We start from the raw sequence: 7,213 nt of genomic DNA, 5'->3' as shown, positions 1-7,213 counted from the left end.
GCGCGCACGCAAATACACAAATACACATGCACGCACGCACACACACACACACACACACACACACACACACACACACACTACTCACACATACATGTAAGCCAGAGAAAAAGAGGGAGATACAATACAATACAATACAATACAATACATCATTATTAATCACATTGGAAATTACAGGGAGGACATGTATTTATAAGAAGGATATATATATATAGAGAGAGAGACACACACACACACACACACACACACACACACACACACACACGGACAGAGAGAGAGACAGACAGACAGAGACAGACAGACAGAGACAGAGACAGAAACAGAGAGACAGGGAGATAAACAGAGAATGTAACGAAAAGCAGAAGGTGGGAATACACCAGCTAATGTCAAGTGACAGACTTGAACTGAAGGGAGTGTGTGTGTGTGTGGGAGGGGGGAGGGGGGGAGATCAAGGGAGCAACCAGTTCAGGAGTTCAGAGTTCAGAGTTTTTTGGCACGGCTTTCAGAGGGGGCTCACAACTTTTGTTGTCGTTGTTTGTTTCTTTGTTTGTTTGTTTGTTTCTACTTTTTCTTGTTCTCTTGACGTGGAGATGTGCGCGGTTTGTTTCCAACTGAGTGTTCAGAGTGATTGATAGTGTCCTGCTCCATTCCTACTATCTCTGCCTCCCGCCCCCCCCCTCCTCCCCCCCGGCCCATCTCCCTTAGCCCCTCGATCCTACCACCTACTCCTCCTTTCTTTTCTCCCCCTCTCCTTCCCTGTCTGTCTGTCTGTCTGTCAGTCACCCTCCGTCTTTCTCTGTCTGTCTGTCTGTCTCCCTCCCCCTCTCTCTCTATCAGTCTCCCCCCTCTCTCTCTCTCTTTCTATCAGGCCCCCCCTCTCTCTTTGTATCACCCCCCACCCCCCGGCCCCCGGCCCCCGCGCCCACCTCCCTCTCTCTCTGTCAGTCTTTACTCATTTCTTTTCGGATTCTCATTCACTTACGCAGTAGTCGCAAGTCAAGTCGCCTTTATTTACCCCTGTGTGTCAGGTCAGGTGTTCTTCTCTGCTACTGGTAACCATGTAACCCAGTATTAATACCTGCCGCATGTGGGGAGTAAACCCAATATGAAAATCCGATCTGGAGAGTGATAGTCTCTACCAGATTTGGCACATCATTAAAGATGACTTTTACGGGAGGTGGTTGCTGGCCCCCCTGTTCATTACGCCGTGCGGCGTGCATGGCCCACCGATGTGTGGATACGCCTTGGCGCCCACGAACCATTGGTCGCCTGCCCCAGGTAGAAATCAACGAGGACCTCGACACCCTCCCCACAGAAGATGAAGTCAGGAAGGCAGTGAAGCAACTCTCCTGTGGGAAAGCGCCAGGATCCGATGCAATCCCTGCTGAGGTATACAAAGCAGGAGGCCCTGCCATGATGCAAAAGCTGACTGAACTCTTCCAGTCCATGTTGAACGAGGGACAGATCCCGCACCAGCTGAAAGATGCCAGCATAGGCCACATCTACAAGAGGAAAGGCAACCGCCAGTCTTGCGACAACCACATCTTTCTCTCGTCCATTGCTGGGAAGATTCAGGTCCTGCTCAACTGCTTTCTCCAACATCTTGAGCAAGGGCTCCTCCCAGAAAGCCAGTGCGGCTCTCGTGCTGAACGTGGAACCGTGAACATGATTTTTGCTGCGCGCCAACTCCAGGAAAAATGCCAGGAGCAACACAGTGACCTCTTTATGACCTTTGTTGATCTGACCAAGCTTTCGATACGATCAGCAGAGAAGGGTTGTGGGAGATCATGGATAAGTTTGGCTGCCCCAGAAAGTTCATCACAATCATCCGGCAGTTCAAACGACGGCTTGATGGTGAAAGTTCTGGATGATGGAGACGAGTCAGAGGCCTTCCCAGTGAGAAATGGCGTCAAACAATGCTGTGCTCTTGCCCCTACCCTATTCAGTATGGTATTCTCTGCCACGCTGATTGATGCCTTCCGTGACTGCGAAGAAGGAATCCACATCAGGTACAGGAAATGACGGCAGATTGTTCAACCTCAGGCGCCTGCAGGCTGTTACAAATGTGAAAGAGACTATCATCAGAGACTTCTTGATTGCTGATGACTGCACTCAACACTAGCACAGAGCAGAAGATGCAGTAAGAAATGAACTGCTTTTCACAAGCCTGCTACAACTTCGGTCTCACAATCAGCACCAAAAGACAGAAGTTATGTACAAGCCTGCCCCAGGAAAGCCATACGAGGAGCCGCCCATCACAGTGAAGACGCAGAACCTCCAGGCAGTCGACGACTTCACCTACCTGGGCAGCACGCTCTCTCGCGCAGTGAACATAGAAGCTGAGGTCGACAACAGTAAACTTGAGTCAATGCCGCCGTTGGGAGACCCCGTGAGAACGTCTGGGAGCGGAGAGGACTCAGCGCTACCACCAAGCTGAAGGTTTACTTTGTAGTGGTCCTTACCACCTTCTTTGACAGCAGCTAGACCTGGACTGTCTACAGCAGACACGCCAAACAGCTCGATCGCTTCCACCTGAGCTGTCTCTGCAGACTCCTCCACATCACTGAGGTGGCCGGACAAAGTCCCCAACACGGAAGTCCTGGAACGAGCTGGCCTCTGCAGCGTCTACGCCCTCTCGCAGATAGCCCAAGCCAGGTGGAGCTGGACATGTGATCAGAATGCCAGACAGTGGACTGCGTAAGCAGTCGCTGTATGGAGAACTGGTTCGGGGCATGCGCTCAGTTGGAGGGCAGAAGAAACGCTACAAAGACTGCCTCAAAGCGTTCCTCAAAGACCCGGGCGTCGACGTCAACACGTGGGAGGTGCTTGCACTGAACCATCCAGCTTGGCGCAGCAAGATCACCACAGGAGCCCGTGCAGCTGAAACCAGGCACATCACCGAGGTGCAACGAAAGCATCCACTGCCACGACAGCACTCATTCACTTGCGTCCCACATGTGGGCGAGCCTTCAGGGCCCAGATTGGCCTCATCAGTTGCCTCCAGACCTGCAGCCACCGATCTTCCAGCTGATTCTTGAAGCCATGGTCTTCTTCGAATCCAAAGGACGAACATCATTACCCCGGAAGAGAAATTCGCGTGTGGTCGTGTTGCTCATGCTGAAACAGTTTGGTGCCAACTAAAAGTTCTCATGTGTGGCTTTTATAGATTTCGAAAAAAACAACAACAAAAACAACAAAAAATATTCGATTCGATTAACTGGAATAGGCCTATAGTCTGGCCTGGTCAAATATGCTGTTAGCAAGTGCGAGTTTTGTAAGAGCGACTGTACAATGTATGAACAAACATATCTTTTAAAAATTGTTTTGAATTATACAAAATTGTGTCAAACACGGGGATGATCACAGTCCCATTTTGATCTCTTTATTCGTAAAAGATTTAGCCTATGATGTGCTTTAAAAAATGGCGAAGTACGATTTTTAAAATAATGTTTGTTTAACCTGTTACTTTCCAATTATCTACACTGATACTAGATGATCATGTCCTTTCGGGGTGCGAAACTACCGTTGGGCAACAAGACCAGCGCTTAGATAGTTCATACAATGCAAATCATGAGATGTTAGATATAAAAAGTTAATTCAGATCAAAGCGACCTTGTCATTCGCAGAAAAAAGAATGAGGGATGAAAAGTCGCTACAGATCAATGCCGGGAGGGGAAATAACCCCACTCTATTCACTGAGAATCTTCCAAGAGGCATACACCACACCAGACAGTGGCATGTGAGACTGGATACTGTCCCACAAGGGATGATCCAGTGGGGGGAAGGGAGGGGGGGGGGGGCGGGGGCAGTAGGGGGGAAGGGCAGGGGTAAATGAAAGAGAGAGACAGCAGTTCGGTTTATGGGTAATTCAGAGGGGGGTGGGGGGGTTGAGAGGAGGAGTAAATGAAAGAGAGAGACAGCAGTTCGGTTTATGGGTAATTCAGAGGGTGGGGGGGTTGAGAGGAGGAGTAAATGAAAGAGAGAGACAGCAGTTCGGTTTATGGGTAATTCAGAGGGGGGGTGGGGGGGGAAGAGGAGGGGTAAATGAAAGAGAGACAGCAGTTCGGTTTATGGGTAATTCAGAGGGGGGGGGGGGGGGGGGAGAGAGGAGCGGTAAATGAAAGAGAGAGACAGCAGCTCGGTTTATGGGTAATTCAGAGGGGGGAGGGGAAGAGGAGGAGTAAGTGAAAGAGAGAGACAGCAGTTCGGTTTATGGGTAATTCAGACGGGGGAGGGGAAGAGGAGGGGTAAATGAAAGAGAGAGACAGCAGCTCGGTTTATGGGTAATTCAGACGGGGGAGGGGAAGAGGAGGGGTAAATGAAAGAGAGAGACAGCAGTTCGGATTATGGGTAATTCAGAGGGGGGAGGGGAAGAGGAGGGGTAAATGAATGAGAGAGACAGCCGTTCGGTTTATGGGTAATTCAGAGGGGGGAGGGGAAGAGGAGGGGTAAATGAAAGAGAGAGACAGCAGTTCGGTTTATGGGTAATTCAGAGGGGAGAGGGGAAGAGGAGGGGTAAATGAAAGAGAGAGACAGCAGTTCGGTTTATGGGTAATTCAGAGGGGGGAGGGGAAGAGGAGGGGTAAATGAAAGAGAGAGATAGCAGTTCGGTTTATGGGTAATTCAGAGGGGGGAGGGGAAGAGGAGGGGTAAATGAAAGAGAGAGACAGCAGTTCGGTTTATGGGTAATTCAGAGGGGAGAGGGGAAGAGGAGGGGTAAATGAAAGAGAGAGACAGCAGTTCGGTTTATGGGTAATTCAGAGGGGGGAGGGGAAGAGGAGGGGTAAATGAAAGAGAGAGATAGCAGTTCGGTTTATGGGTAATTCAGAGGGGGGAGGGGAAGAGGAGGGGTAAATGAAAGAGAGAGACAGCAGTTCGGTTTATGGGTAATTCAGAGGGGAGAGGGGAAGAGGAGGGGTAAATGAAAGAGAGAGACAGCAGTTCGGTTTATGGGTAATTCAGAGGGGGGAGGGGGAAGAGGAGGGGTAAATGAAAGAGAGAGACAGCAGTTCGGTTTATGGGTAATTCAGAGGGGGGGGGGAGAGGAGGAGGTAAATGAAAGAGAGAGACAGCAGTTCGGTTTATGGGTAATTCAGAGGGGGGGGGGAAGAGGAGGGGTAAATGAAAGAGAGAGACAGCAGTTCGGTTTATGGGTAATTCAGAGGGGGGGGGGAGAGGAGTAATGAAAGAGAGAGACAGCAGTTCGGTTTATGGGTAATTCAGAGGGGGGAGGGGAAGAGGAGGGGTAAATGAAAGGAGAGAACAGCAGTTCGGTTTATGGGTAATTCAGAGGGGGGGGGGGAAGGGGGGGTAAGGAAAGAAGAGGAGACAGCAGTTCGGTTTATGGGTAATTCAGAGGGGGGAGGAGGAGAGAGGGGGGTAAATGAAAGAGAGAGACAGCAGTTCGGTTTATGGGTAATTCAGAGGGGGGAGGGGAAGAGGAGGGGTAAATGAAAGAGAGAGACAGCAGTTCGGTTTATGGGTAATTCAGAGGGGGGGGGGGGGGGGAGGGGTAAGAAAGAGAGCAGCAGTCGGTTAATGGGTAATTCAGGGGGGAGGGAGAGCGAGTGGTTAAATGAAAGAGGTAAGCAGTTCGGTTATGGGATTCGGGGGGGAGGGGAAGAGGAGGGGTAAATGAAAGAGAGAGACAGCAGTTCGGTTTATGGGTAATTCAGAGGGGGGAGTGAAAGAGGAGGGGGTAAATGAAAGAGAGACAGCAGTTCGGTTTATGGGTAATTCAGAGGGGGGGGCGGGGGGGGGGAAGAGGAGGAGTAAGTGAAAGAGAGAGACAGCAGTTCGGTTTATGGGTAATTCAGAAATTTCTCTCTGTGCTGGCTGTCGTTGTACTGGCGGGAAGGTCCATTTTCATGCATTGTGTTGTATACATGCCATAAATAAAATGATGTAATTCCGACAACACCAATTTGATATACGCCATGTACAACACACACACACACACACACACACTCACTCACTCACACACACACACACACACACACACACACACACACACACACACACACACAGGTGGGTTGGGGGGGGGGGGGGGGGCTTTGACAATTGGAAATTGTATATTACAAACAGAACACACAATAAACCCAGTTTATATCACACCAGATGATACACGCATTTAGATAATAATATACAGTCAAATCGAAACAGACGCAACCACATAGTATGCTATTTAGCAGGCTATCAGGGGGTCATGCGAACAGCAGACTTTTTTTTCTTTTTCTTTTTAGACTTTCAAGGTTCGATTCAAGGGGCAGAATCGTTTTTTCTATTTGTCTTTTATTAAGCAAGTGTCGTATAAAGTATTTTGATCAGTCCACTCGAGCTGAAACAAATACTGGCAAATCCAGTAAATGTTTCACAATGCTACACTTGGGTGTGTAGATGCTCCGTTTGCTTGACAATCTCAATCTTGTTGCCCTATATACCCTTCGGAATTTCCATTTTCTGATTTTATTATGAATACTTTATGAAATCACCTTGAGATGGGAGACACTTGAGGGGAGAGCGCTGGGTTGCGGGTGGGGACGTTGCCGTTTGGGTGATTATTCATTCTTTTTGGTGCTAGAATTGTCATCTGCGTCCTCAGTTGAAATGAAATGAAATTATGGTGCTTAGATCCTCGCCGACCACTAAGGCCATCTCAAGGCTATCGCCGCGTTAATAACTACTACAAGGGTAAAAAAAAAAAAAACAATTAAGACGAGTCACCACTTCAAACTTTCCACTCCAAAGTTTAAAAAAAAAAACTTCCATAGTTTAAAAGCTTCAAATCTGGTTTAAAATGTTCACTTCTTTTAAGAAGTCCATCAGCGCCCACGAAATGAAATGAAATGAAATGAAATGAAATTATGGTGCTTAGAGCCTCGCCGACCAATAAGGCCATTTCAAGGCTATCGCCGCGCCAATAACTACTACAAGGATAAAAAAAACAACCAATTAAAACGAGTCACCACTTCAAACTTTCCACTCCAAAGTTAAAAAAAAAACTTCCATAGTTTAAAACCTTCAAATCTGGTTAAAAAGGTTCACTTCTTTTAACTCACTCGCTGCCATTGTCCGCATATGCGGACATCGTCGGAGAAAGCGTTGGATGCCAATGTCCGCATACGCGGACTTGGATTTTAAAAAGTCGTGCTGTCGGAGTGACGCGTCGGATGCGAAAATCAAAAGCAGATGTGATATCTTACGTCACCTCTGGTCA

The sequence above is a fragment of the Babylonia areolata genome, chromosome 2 (assembly GCF_041734735.1).
Source record: "Babylonia areolata isolate BAREFJ2019XMU chromosome 2, ASM4173473v1, whole genome shotgun sequence".
Classification (NCBI taxonomy): Eukaryota; Metazoa; Mollusca; class Gastropoda; order Neogastropoda; family Buccinidae; genus Babylonia; species Babylonia areolata.
This window is presented reverse-complemented; position numbering follows the sequence as displayed.